Genomic DNA, 14,863 nt, shown 5'->3' with positions numbered 1-14,863 from the left:
ACCCGCCCATCTTCACTCCCTCAAATCCTAAGAGCACACTTGTCCCAACAAGTAGCTTAGCCATCCACTGCCCAATCTGGCAGTACCACATCAAAATCCACCTCATTGTCCTGTCAAAATGACCCCTTGCTCTGGGATCATCCTGAAGGCCTAGATAACATGACACTTCTATGGCACGACAAGCTGCCTTCTTAAACACCCCCCTTCCCCCCATCGTTAAAGATTAGCAGCTCATGGATTTCTTTATCCCCAGATACAGAACATCTTTCAGTGCCTCCGTTTCTCTTCCTTACCCACCCAGCTAAACCAAGCCTCCTCCAGTCACAGCTGTACCCTAGCCCTGAGCTTGTCACTTTCCAGTTTCTCTATCTCCCCTCACCCGCTCCAAGCTCATCTCATCTGAAGCAGTTACCTCCTGCTCCCTCCACTCCAATTACATTGAACCATCATCTAACTTCCCTTTGCTGGTCCCCCATTCTAGCCAACATTATAAATAACTCTGATAAATACTGCCCACCCTTTCAAACAGCTATCACCACTCCCTCTTCAATCAATCCACTGTCCTCATTAACTGTCCCATCTTCAACTTTGTTCTTCTCCAAGGTTCCAGGACATGTTTCCCAGGACTCTACCACAATTCCATCCCTCCCAACCTGCGTTGAAGCAGCCCCAAAGGTTACAATCAACCTTCTCTCACCATGACCATGGTGCATGATCTTCCTCATTTACCTCGACTTCTTCACGGCCTTCAACACTACCACATGACCCTCCTCCATGCCCAGCTCCAATGGGATTGCCTGTACTTGGCGCCATTCCTTACCTATCCAGCTTTAATCAGTATTTCTCTTGCAATCACTTCTCTTTTCACCCAAAAACATCATCGCCATAATCCCACAAATGTCTGTCGTTAGCCCCCTCCATTTCCATATGCTACCTGTGATATCGTCTGCAAACATGAAGTCCGCTTTCACATGTATACTGATAACACCCAAATCTATAATTTCCTACAAATAAACATTGGAAAGACAGATGATAATCTTCAGTCTCCACTGAAACCACCCCACCCCCCCCCCCCCAACTTATCAACTGACTATTCCTCTCCCTAACAACTGTCTCAAAATGAACCAGAAAGCATGCAACCTCTGGATCATTTTAACCTGAAGCTAAACTTTGACCTTCTACCCTCTCCAGCATGATTACTTCCAATCTCATTGCATCATCCATATATCCCCCTCAGCCTACTCCATTGGTGTCCATCATCTCCAGACTTGATTATTCGAGCAGTCTCCCATTCCCCATCACTCAACTTCAACTCATCTGAAACATGCTGTCGATATCCTCGCCTGGACCATCCCATTTATCGATTGGAAAAATCAGAGCCAGTGTAACAACGTCCTCAAATGTAAAATTCTCAACCTTCTGTTTAAATCCTGGTGGCCTCGTCTCTCCCCATCTCTGCAACTTTCTCCAGTCGGACAAACCACACTACCTCCACCCGACTCTCCATTCCTCCAATTATGGCCTCCTGTACAACCCCTTTCCCTTCCCATGCCTTCAGCCACCTAGGCCCAGTCTTTGGAATTCCCTCCCTAAACCCCTCTACCTCCCTCTCCAAGATCCTCTTTAACAACTCTTTGCTCAAGCTTCTGGTTCGCTAATTTCTCCCTCGCTGGCTTGGCCTATTTCCCTTTCTGTGGAACACCTTTTCTACTGTACTTTTTTTTTTAAAACAGTACAGACACTATAGAGATGCACTTTTTGGGGACAGGAGCTGTTGGAAAGTGTTACCTTGAGGGTAGGGAAGAAAACAGGCACTTTAGCCCAAAGTTTGGTTCCAAGGAGATGATCACAATGCTGAAGCTGAACTCCTGGAACCACCATTTCATGGATTATCTTGTGCACCCATGTTGTAGTCAGGAAAATGGTGGCAAGGACACTTTTACAGCTGAACTGTGCTGCTCATCATGCCACTCATGAGGAGTTCTCACTACCTACTGTCTGACCAGTGAGGGCTCAAACCCATGCTGGACACTTGTCTAATGATCAACTAATGACCACGATACCTGCAGTCACCAGGATATAGATAAAGCACTAGGTGATCAAAGTTAGGAACCAAGTCAGCTCTCTGAGGGATTTGAATTTGTTATCACTGTCAAATGGGTCTGCAGTACTCAAGCACTTAATAACTGAGCAGCCTGTCTGGCTCACTAATGGAATTTGCAGACAAAAACTGATTTTTGTTGCGGGGGGGGGGGGGGGGGGGGGGGGGGGGTGGAAAGCTGGTGTGACACAGTCTTCTTACTCAGCTCCAGATAGTCCGGTCAATTTCCTCATGGGTAGGATGGCCCTCTGACACTCGCTAAACTAGCAATGGTGATAGCTTTGCAGTGTTCTATACATTAGCTAAACACCAGCATTATCCTACCACATATTTGGGGTTCTAAGTTGGCACTCTGCTAATCAAAGCTCTCTGGACCTAGCTAAGCAGCACATACCCCTACACTGCACAGCACTTACTCCATGTAAAACAAAAAAAAGCTTCACTCGTGTGCCAAAGTCAATTGGAGATGCTGAGAAAGAATAAACATTTCAAAATTGAAGGAAAAGTGTCTACAAGCATTAAATAAAAAACTTTGTTGCACTCTTTTCTAAACAGAAATAAGGATTTTTTTAGGGTTTGGGTTAGGGTATAGTTTCTAACTGATCCATGCTACCCTTGACCTGAAAGCTCAGCTGTGTTTCATTTCTATTGTGGGTGTAAAGAAAACTGAAGGATTGTCACATTTACACTTTGCTAAAATTTTGCTTTGAAAGTAGCTGATAGCCATGTTGTTACCCTTCTTGGACTGAGAATTGTGCACATGACCGAGAAGGAAAAAAAAAATCAACATTTGAGCATTTCTAAACAAACACGTTAGAAACCATGGGGTAGTGTTTCTACATTGGAAGCAAACAACAATCGGGGTACAAAGTAAAATTATGGTTCAACTTGCCATCCAAACTTATTTGCATAATCACAAATGTAAAATCTTCCATTAACCAATGCAATTAGGCAACACAATTGGGTTTTCCTTCTTGTAGTAAAAATATTCATTGATATATTTAAAAGTGGAAATATGGTGCTGTTTTAAGAGCTAGAAATAGGTTTATCACAAAAGCATTTTTAGCAAGTGTCCAGTCCACCGCCTGAGTGTAACTTTATTTTAAATCATTGAAAATGATTGAAACTACACTAAACATTTACTCACTTCAACGGTGTACATTAGTCAGTAATTAATATTTAAAAACTTTTACAGTTTGCCTACTAATGCCTTTAAACCTAAAGAGCCTTGAATGGTTACAAACGGGCGTAATCGGCGGAAACTCACCATGCTTATTATTACAATTTGAGAGCATGAGGCGATTTTGTGGGCGGGGCTGACTTACAGCCAATGTTTTTTAAACCAGCACTAAGGATTGTAGAAACTCAATTTACGTTTGACAGAATCTGCACTTAAAATTCCGCAATGCTATGCTGGTTTGGCTGGGGCGAACTGTGGAAATTCTAAGCCTCAATGTCTGACAGGGTCAATTTAGAAGTTCAATTACACCTCATGCAACTTCTAGTAACATGGAAAGAGGAAATGAGTAGTCAGAAAAAGATTTAAAAGGCTTAGCACAAAATTATATGCTTCACTATCAAAAACTAAAGTGCTCACTAATACAACTAACTGTTCTGTATAGAAATTGAATAATCTTCAATCCCAATGGAAAAGTTCTGAAGCTCAAGCATCCCCTTTGTAAACCCAGACCTAATTTCATAGAGGTTCAGACTAAAGCCATCTGACGGATTAACAAATTTATCCATGCACAAGAATGTCAACTTTCAAAAATTGCAAAATTAATATTGGTCTAAATAGCAGTGATGCAGATGAAGGTGAAATGCAGAGCCAAATCCCATATCAAAATATGTTAATTCAGCTACCCTGCAAGAGTGAGGATTTTTTTTGGCAACTGAAGTGAGCACCCTAGGACCTGTACCCATCCTAGACCTAACATAAAATCATCTATCATGTCAGATGACCCACTGGTTCCTGTAAGAACTCCAAAGAAGCGGAGACTGTCGCACCTATTACTTAAGAGGGGAAAGAGAGAGAATCAATTCAATGTGGATGATCCAATATAAAAGGTAAATTTGAGTTTTGTGCAGCACCTCACCGTAAGAATCCCCATTTTTAGTTTTTTTATAAATTGCAAAGCAATTTTTCTTCTCTGGTTAACCAAACACCAGATACTAATGGAGGGAACACAAGCACTTACTAAGCCCAACAGAAGAAACCAGCTCATCCAATTTAAGTAAAACGTCAAAGCACCAAATTAATGACAAACCTACTCCTTTTAATTCATATCCCTTATTTAGGTTCTGTGCAACTTCCAACACGCTATCACTATACAAAAATAATGCATTAACACAAAGTTTGCTATACATATTTCCAGTGAAGTTTAAATTGCTGAAGGAGCAGATTAATATGAAAAGCTGATGCTGCATCCGACTATATGCTAACTAGAAGTAGGCCCATAACAGGGGATGCCCAAGGAGACTCAGGCCACTTAATAAAACCTACTCAAACATACATAGTGGGTGTATTTAGATCTTTTAAAAGGTATACCTGACATTTGAAGAGTCACAATTTTGCCTAATTAAAACACAGCATAGTGGTCTTTAATTTGCAGTGATACCGAGGTGACTATCTGCTATTTGCTCATGAAACTATGCCTCGTCACCAAATTGATGGGTTGCAATGTTCACAGAGTGATCCTTTTTTGTTAAACACACTTTTAATAGCCAAGTATTAGTTCAATAATATGGCAGATAAGAGTTCAGATTAGCACAGGCTCTGGCATCAGATAAGTATTATGTTACATATTTTACTGATTGATCTGCTCATGGTGGTGAGCTAGGCTGTGCAGAATGGTTGCCACTGAATGTCAAGACAGTTGGCAAGTAGAGACAGTTACAGCAAGTTTATGATTTGAAAATTTTCTGAATAAAATGTGTAGTTGATTGTGTTTGCCGTGGCAATCTCATGTGCATATTAGTTAGGAATTAAATGCATCAAGCGTCAAAACAAAATATAAATTTAAGTTCTGTTATCTTCACTTTCTTCCTACTCCTGTCTCTCAAACCCTTCCCGATATAACCATCGTTTGTTGCTGATGTAGCTGGACAGACTTCCAACTTGACAGGGTGTCCTGGACAGCATACATTTTCATTCATATTCTCTTAATGTAGTTACATTGTTCAAGAACCACAATTATTAAAAAGTGGTATAATCCATCCCTCTGTATAAAATATTCAGTTCAGATGTTGATGATAAAGATATGAAGTCAACAGAAATATCAAAGCAAATGACTTTCATAAAAAAAAACAACGAAAAGATAGGATCTGTCCTGGCATTGTATCTCATACACCATGCCCAAAGTGACCATCTTGCAGTTGGTAGGTATGCTTGGCACAACTGACAGAATCCCCTAAAATATGTTAGTCTTGTTAAGATGGTCAGAGATGCATTAAACTAACTAAACTAACTAAACTAACTAAACTAACTAAACTAACTAAACTAACTAAACTAACTAAACTAACTAAACTAACTAAACTAACTAAACTAACTAAACTAACTAAACTAACTAAACTAACTGATATCCAGTTTAAAAATGCTATAGATGCTAAGGTTGAACAGGTTGCTGTGCTTTTTTACTCTTTTCCATAATTCCTTTGCGCTTTTTTCTCTACTAGACAGAACTAAAGCCTACCACTCAATTCAATCATTGTAATGGAACAGCAATTTTAAACAAGTCTGCACAATTTCCACTGCAAAGAATAAAGTTTTCAACTAGGAAGCCAGCCACAACCACACTATACCTACAAACAGTGCACTTGTCGGAATAAATTTAACACCTAACTAAGCAACATACAAAGATTAAAAGACAATCATCCCCACTGCAATTTATTCAGTTTTACTTCCAGCTTTCCACACCCCCCCCACCCACCCCCGCTGCAAATTTCTCCTTCATCTCCTTGAAAAACATTACGCAAAGATAACCAAAGTAAATTCAACAACTTCAATGTAAAGAGATGGAAGCCTCAGATAATTCAAAAGGGCTCAAAATGAAAATTACCACAAATAGGCTATCTCAGAGTTCTGAAAGAAGTTAGTAAGGAGATTTGTGAGGAACCAACAGCCATCATCAGGGAGTCACTGAACACTGGGAAGGTACCAGGAGACTGGAAACAGGTCAATGTGGTGCCCATATTCCAAACAGTCATAGGTATGGTACAGGTATCCGGAAGATTACTCAAAAGTGAACTGCAAGATAGGACAATGGGATTTAGGCTCAAATTAGTAAAAAGTAATTTAAGATTAGCACCAGGAAATGTTTTTTCAAAAGACTGGTCAACACAGAGAACAGTCTCGGACAGAATAGTGGAGACAAAAACCCTAGAAACACAGAGACTAGTGAATAAATGTAAGGGGGACTGTAATTAGCTTATAATAATGGGAACCCACCTACTCCCAACCCCAAAACAATAAAGGGCGGCACAGTGGCGCAGTGGTTAGCACCGCAGCCTCACAGCTCCAGCGACCCGGGTTCAATTCTGGGTACTGCCTGTGTGGAGTTTGCAAGTTCTCCCTGTGTCTGCGTGGGTTTCCTCCGGGTGCTCCGGTTTCCTCCCACATGCCAAAGACTTGCTGGTTGATAGGTTAATTGGCCATTATAAATTGCCCCTAGTATAGGTAGGTGGTAGGGAAATATAGGGACAGGTGGGGATGTGGTAGGAATATGGGATTAGTATAAAATGGGTGGTTGATGGTCGGCACAGACTCGGTGGGCCGAAGGGCCTGTTTCAGTGCTGTATCTCTAAAAACCAAACTAAATTTTTACTCTTTTATGAGACTTCATACATTACAGCCACAAAATCTGAAGTGCCCAAAGGATATCATATGATCAGTGGCAAGTTCTTAACACTGGAATTTAATTAGCAGGGCAACTATAAATGACAAACAACACTCAAAAAATTTCAATCGAAAAAGCTACCATTATAGTCAATATGGCATAATGCTTAGAATATAACAAAGCTGCATTTACACAATATTGGCCCAAAATAATTTTGCTTTGCACCTATGCTAAACTATATAAATCTAGAATCAGGAACCAACATGATTCCAAAGCAAAGCAGTGAGGCTCTCTCCTTTTTGCAGACACTGCAGCCTTCCAGCTGCCTAATAAGCCTGGCAGTGAGTTTAAGACTGTAATTCAATCTTGCAAATCTGCTGATGTCCAACAACCACTCACAATCAGAACAGCTCAACTGAATTACAGCCTTGTAACTCACTACCACATATTTGTTACCCTACGTAGAATATAGGTATCACAGCACAATGAATGAATGCATTAGTATACAGTGTGCCCTTTTCTTTAACTGAACTGGGAGGGGGGACGGCTATAAGTGATGCCTCTTGGACAGGAAAGACAATGGTGCAACAGTAACAAAGTTTCATGCCATGTGCAAATATTAACACAATTATCATGACCTTGTCGGAAAGCTAATCCAATGTCAATTTTTACAAGTCAGACAGTTTTTTTTATTGCATCAGATCCATTCAGCTAGTATAATCCAGCATTTTTAATAAAATATCATAGTAATAATCAAATCTACTGGCCATTCACTGCTCAGAGCACTGAAGACCACACCAAACATTTTGATTTCATGTCCAATCAAATGGCTTAATTACAATGTCTGAGATAATGGGCTCACATCTTGACTTTCACTGACTGACCTGATGTAGACTGGAGTATCATTTTGCACAATTTCTGAGCTGTAAATCAATTGAGGATTTCAAAGAAGGTTGAAGAGTCTGATAATGATGCTTTCTCTGCAGTCTCTTGGGATTCCATATTACAAAGAATGTACATTATTTATAAAGGGTAGCTGGTGTGTCCATTAAAGCTTTCAGGCTCAATAAACAAGAGCTTCTGCACCTCAACTCTAGTGATTTGTGCTGGACTCATTTTCTTTTTAGGTAGCTACTGACAATTGTGAAGTACCAGTTATCTTCCCTCTCCTAATGCTGGCTAGGACATTTCCCTCCTTCTCTTGGAATATCAAAATAGTTTCTTTAAAGCAGACATGACCTCTGTTTCATCCAAAGAACAGAATTTCCAACAAAGGAGCACACCATGCTGCATTGCAGTATGTTCAAATCCATCTGTGGGTCTCAAACTCACCACCTTCCAACACAGGGCTAACTGAAACATCTTAAGAAAACTGAGATCATGCCAAGACTCCACAAAGTTGCATAACTACTAGAAAGGACAATCAGTGGGTAACTAAAGTTAGCAAGTCATCCGTTCAATCACAGAGGCTGTCAACAGAATAGAAATTAAACATATATTCAACTTTTCACAAACATGTAAAAGAAGTCACATATTCTTCATTTCAGATTCATTTCTAGATATTGAGCTCAGCTGGTTACCAGCATTTGTCTTCAACTTTTATTCCACCAAAAACAAGCTGTAACTTACACAAGCCAAAACATTCCCAACAGAGAGCATAGTATTCCAGGGCATGTTCCTTATTAATAGATTACAACTGATACTTCTGGGGCTTATAAAACATCTTTCACTGTCTACACTCACATGAAGCTGGGGCATTTCAGCAGAGGACTCAAAACTCAAACAAGTGAGAAGAGAATTCACGAGCTACTAAAAACTAGTCTTCTCTAATGCACGGTTTCAAACTATAGCATGGTTGCAGAGTACTCTGAAGTTACTCATTACTTAATGAAACAAATCCAGAGCAAGAATATTTACCAAACTGCATATGCAAGATTGGACTTGCTTGACTGTTATTTCAAAATAAATTTGCAACTTACAATCCTCCCCACATAACATCTTCAATGTTTTAAATAGGTTCACAGGCTAGCAATGTGTAAATTACAATACTAGCCTGAAAATTCAGCTTGTGTTTGGCCACAAAAAAATAGCAGTCCCAGCATCCAAAACAAGTTGTATTTGACTGTAGGTGCAGGTTTTTCACCTGATTTATAAGGAATTATCAAGAGACACATCATAGTACAAAATAAGGCTATACAGGAGGGGTATAAAATAAATGTGACTCATGAGCTATAGCTCCATAGGTGCTCACAATCCTTCAATATTTTTTCCTCATACGAGTTTCCAGTGAATGTAATCAGTCTATTTAAGTTGGAGAATCAAAGCTGCAAATAACCAACATCCAGCCACATGCACTTTGCAACAGAGCTCAACAGATAGCAATCATGAATGGTATCCTGGTTGATTTTTTTCATCAAAACATTACAACTAATCGCAGTGTCTCACGGGTGCCAGAGGTGAGATCACCTAAAGAATGAAAGCAGAAACCTTCCTGCTTTGTATGGCATAGTTCTACAGCATGTGTTGCAATACCTACTATTCCACCAGCAAGAGCTTCAATAGTTTAAATGGGGAAAGGCCACTGTAAAAGGTCCTCTAGCCACAGTATACCAAGGGTCTGGAACCCATGTAAAACCCCTCGGGCGATATGCACCAAAATATGTTTTTGCTGTTTAATGCAAATGTACAATGCATGTAAAATGGAATGGCAAGAGTTGTGAAGAAACTCACGTTATATATCGAAGGAGTTTGATCTCTATTGCACTTTCTAAAATGTCAGGTTTGAACTGTTTTATAATGTATTTTCTTTTTATATACAGGTTTTTATGAATAAAGTATATTTTTTGGGGGGGGAAGTGTTTCAATAGTTTAAAACTCCATGCACCATACCCTACATGTGTCAGCCATGGTACAGTTGGTTGTGTTCTCTCCCGAGTCAGAAGGTTGCGGGGTCAAGTCCCACTTCAGGGACTTGAGCAGAGCACAACATCTAGGTTGACACGTCAGTGCAGTACCAAGGGAGTGCTGCATCTTTTGGATGAGATGTTAAACCAAGGCCCCATCTGCCCCTCTCAAGTGAATGGAAATGATGCCACGGCACTATTTCGAACAACAGCAGAGTGTACTATTCAACATTTAACCCTCAACAAACCATTAAAAACTGATTATCTGGTCATTATTGCATTGCTCTTTGTGGGAGTTTGCCATGCAGAAATTGGCTGCCAGATTTGCATTACTCAACAGTGACTACACTTCAACAGTACTTCATTGGCAGTAATGTGCCTCGAGGTCCTAAAAGGTGCGATGTAAGAGATTTTTAAAATATACAGCAACAGCTGTTGCTCCCACAATTTCCCCCTCTCCCAATATCAGTACAACAGTCACAATGATAGATTAAACTACTCTTCCTCAATGTACTTGCCTCATAACACCCTTGCAGTACATTTTCCTTGTGCAAAATGATTTATGCTTTTCAATCATGAAGCAAAGTTCACTGTACTGTGATAAAGCCCCAGTTAGGTAGTTTTCACTTTCCTTGCTTCCTTTCTCTGCCTGGCCAAGAGAAAAGGAGTAAGGTGACTTGCTACCAATCCCATTAGCTAACTGTAAGGGGGCAAGGGCCGACATACTATACAATAGCAGTCTGAAACTAGTCAAATGTATCCTTCCTCATTGAGCAAAGATACTGTATTGTGGTTTTCATGGAAATTTGAAGTCTAAGACACAAAGAAGCATCGAACACTCCATGTTAGTGCACCAATTTACCACCTGTCCTAAAGATCCACTTTTCAAGAATGCATATAGACAATGACATCAACAAGTTATGCCAGCATTTAAAATAGTCATAGATGAGCTGATCGCACTCTCATCCAAAATTCACACTTTCCAGTTGTGACCACATGACAATGATTAGACCAGTGACTCCAGCTGGAGTTTGTCCTTCCTAGTCTAGGTATGACGAGAGCAAATGTAGTGGATAAGCTATTATAGTAGAAACATGGACTGAACTCAGGATCTTCCTGATCTGCACGGTTCAATACCACAGCCAGCAGTGCAATTACCCATCGAGTCAAGACGACCTGCTGAAAGGCTTAATACTCCAAGCATCACTCCTGACTGTAAATTCACAGCTGTTGCTCCCACAGTCCAACAACGACAAGTCAATAGTTTTGTATTCATGAAGACTGAACTAACCTATACTGCTCAGCAAGGGAAAGTGCCCTATAACCGCTAATGAATCGTGTGTGAAAGTGTTTCATCAGGAAGACAGCCCAACTCTACTTCAAATCATTAAACTGATTCCCAACTTGGAGAAATAGATTCCAGAAATTGTTTTAATTACTCTAAAGTTCTGGTGCCAATACTGTATCCCATAAAAGAACATTACTTTTCATTGAAATTGGAATTCTGAATCTTAAAAATGCAATAGCATTGCATCTGACAGGCTGGAGTGCACATAATACAGAACTGTTTAAAAATAAATGATTTGAGCAAAAATAAATGTTTAAATTTAAGTCATCCAAGAATAATTTGTTTTAAAATACACACAATGGAACTAAGTCAACTTTTGACTACTAAAGTTTGCTCCATGTAGTTGTGTACATGTATATTAAATCTACTCTAACATCCAGTGTCTCTTCAGACAGTCTCCAGCTGAGAATTAGCAAGACTCCCCCTTCAAGGACCAAATCTAGTAACATTTTGTTAAGTAGCAAGTACTGGATTACTCACTACTATAGTAAAGAACTAGCAATGATGCAACTCCATCATTTCTCAATCAGGCTGCAATTTCTGTTCAAAGTCTACTGGTTACTCAAATTAATCTCCAAGTTAGTTTTCCTCAGCCTGCCTTAATGAAGGTTTCCAACCAAGCAGCTCCATGCAGAGATAAGGAAGAAACAACCAAATGTTTAGCTTGCCTTATTCTACTTATTTCTTTCTCCCATGCCACTCCCCACCCCAATTAACTGGTTGTTTTGTTCTGTAAAAACTCACGTAAGCCTAACCTATACTACTTTCCAGCTGCTATATAAATAAGTTGTTGCATGATATACAACACCAAACCAGGAAGGGGAAATACTGGGGCAACAGGAATATGCAGCAACATTTGCACTTAGAATAGAATGGGGTAGAATTCTGGGGTGGCCCAAATTCCAGCCCATAATTGAGGTCTCAGATGGGAAAACCCTTTCAGAAATTACTGAGAAGAACTTTGCCATTCAAAAAGATTCTACTCTATCAATAATGCACAAAATAACAACTTACCTAAATAGCAGTGTAAAAGAATAGTGTAATTATCAATACCAGTGATAGAATCCTGAAAGTTTGCATGTAGACTATTTTAGAGTCATAGAGAGATACAGCACTGAAACAGGCCCATCGGCCCAACAAGTCCGCGCCAATCAACTCATTTATACTAATCCTACATTAATCCCATTTTCCCTCTCACATCCCCACCTTCCCTCAATTTTGTTACAATTTAATATAAGTTAGTCAGAGTCCATTTCTGCCAATGAAATAATTTATCCTACACATCCTTTAAATACCTGAGTGTAAAGATAAACCAGCAATCACAACCTTAAGTCCACATGAACTAAATAATTACATAAGCATCAACAGAAGATGCTGAAACCATTTTTAAACAGGAAGGAATTGCTTGCAAAAACTAAGTTTTTCCTGCAGTCCCTGCTTTAGCCAATGAAGAGGCATTCTCAGTTCAGATGTACTGAAGTATTCTTCCAGAGAAGCAAATGCATAGGCTGAAACTGAAAAGATAAAATACAGAAAATATTACAAGCTCTCCAAGGGAAAGCTCTAATGTATCATTTTCTGAATGTTTAAAACAAAAAGATCCCCAAACAATAACCCATACTGAATGGTGTCTGAAATTAGATTTAAAAGGTCTGTCATTTATGACAAGAATGGCCCTTACATTTAAAAAGGCATGTTTAAAAATAAACAGCTAAAACTTCAGACCCTTCGAGGGCATTCCAAAGGCTGTGTTGACAACAGGAAAACATAAAAATGCGAGCAAAATTTTTTTTTAATGTAGAATATAAACAAAATAAAAATATTTCATTGCAAGGACAAATTTCTTGTCCTTTTGGTAACTCAATCCCTGCCTTGAACTGATTCCTGTCAAAGTGCCAAGGAGGATGCATGGTAGATAATGTATTAGCACATACAAAAAAAATCCCCACAGATAAAGGAAACATACTGTACACACATTACACTGTAACCAAAATATGCTAATCCTCTCAGGTCATTTCAGTCATCGACAAGTACCTGTCACATTCATCTATAATAGATCACAGCTAAATGTACACAAAAACTGGCCCAGACTGGCTCTTAGTAAGTTCGTTTTGGAGCAAGACATCTTCTTTATACTAAACCAAAAATAAACAACTTCCGCTACAGCGCGACAAAAAGCATTTACTTCAGATATCCTCGATTAATATTTTAACACTTCAGAACATGTTTAAAATAGTTAAACATGGCATTTTCATTAAACTTCCTTTCGCACCCTAAGTATTTATTTTTAAAAAGTTTAATTACAACATTCCTCACATTTTTGCAAGATCCTACCATTAAGACTTCTCCTGGTTTTAACAAGAGAAAAAACGTGGCACATCTTCAAGACTTTCTGCATTTCACCCAGTGATGATCCGTGAAATGGAAATCGGGGAGTCAAGAAGATGGAGGAGGTGGTTTCACGAGATTTACATCAGAGTCGGATAAAAATAAATCACATGCACAAACTCCACTCAAACTCAAATATCTAAATACAAATATTGCGAAACAAAAAAAAAACACCCTTTAAAAACTTGTATAAGATTTTTAAAGTTCCTTGAACCCTTTGGCGCACAACCCGAAATATAAATAATTCTTTACAGACATATTAAAATATTTTCACCTTGGTGGAAACCGAAGTGAGGAATGTTATTCCATTACCGTTTAAAGAGAACAAGGCTGAGAAGGGAAAAAATAGGTTACATCCTCTCGATTAAATTTCACTTTTAAAAAGAGAGAAAACTTTCCCAGCGGAAAACACGGCTCCGGCGATAAAGCCCAAAATACCGGCAAAGGGTTGAACAAGCAGAGGTTGTAGCTCAGAAGCGGGGACTCTCGCAACAAAAACTTGGACAAACTTTCCCCGGGAGTGAAGGTACTTTACTCTCCGAATCCGTGCTGACTGGCTCCACTTTTCCCCCTTTTCCCGGTGACGCCATGTTGTCCGAAAAGTACTTTTAATGGAGGGGGGGGGGGGGGGGTGCCGACAACTTTCCCTGTTTTAAAACCGTGCCGGCTCCACACGGCTGAAAAGCGAAATAAACCCGAACCTGAAGGAAGAGGAATTAATATTACTGAAGGCAATTTCGCGCTGCTGACTTACCTGAAACACAACAGCTTGGCTGCCTCCTCCTCCCTCCCGCTCCATCTGCGGCTCCTCCAGCAGCCGCATTACCACCCGAGTCCCGGCGTCAGCCAGGCTGCGACTGCTCACCGCGCCACCTATCAGTCCGCCGACCAGCCGCACTACTTTCCCAATCACTTCAAACAGAGGGTCAAGCTTCCAAATTCCTCTCAACACGCCCACTGCCAGCACCTTTCACTTCCACAACAGCTTTTCTCTAATCTCATGCATGATTGCTTTGTTTTTTTTTATCATTTATTAATTATTTACACCGGCTCCTTATTATACATTAGTGTTTTTTGCAAGACTCGTTTGTTTTTGAAAGGGTTTAACCATGATTATGTATATAAATGTTACCGGAGTCTCCCACATGTTAAACTTTGAAAACAAATCTGTTGTAATTTATATACTTTATTTATATTTATATACAGTTACTTTTGGTGGATGTTTTTAATATTTAAAGCAATCGTTATTTTTCCAATATGATCAAATAACAGAAGCATTTGTACAGAC

At 39.6% G+C, this 14,863-nt stretch overlaps 1 protein-coding gene across 3 annotated transcripts in view; it reads right to left on the bottom strand.

Moving 5' to 3' along the window:
- smad1 (SMAD family member 1) overlaps positions 1 to 14,437 on the bottom strand; it is a 158,746-nt gene extending 144,309 nt beyond the window's left edge. The window contains exon 1 of one of the 3 annotated variants that reach the window (XM_068041356.1): positions 14,330 to 14,437. The gene's annotated coding sequence lies outside the window, so the exon portion shown is untranslated. The other 2 variants (XM_068041371.1, XM_068041365.1) reach the window with 2 other exon arrangements.
- Between the last annotated feature and the right edge of the window lie 426 nt (positions 14,438 to 14,863).

Source organism: Heterodontus francisci, chromosome 1 (assembly GCF_036365525.1).
Source record: "Heterodontus francisci isolate sHetFra1 chromosome 1, sHetFra1.hap1, whole genome shotgun sequence".
Lineage (NCBI taxonomy): Eukaryota > Metazoa > Chordata > Chondrichthyes > Heterodontiformes > Heterodontidae > Heterodontus > Heterodontus francisci.
Note: the sequence above shows the minus strand (reverse complement) of the source record. Positions and strands in the feature narration are given on the sequence as shown.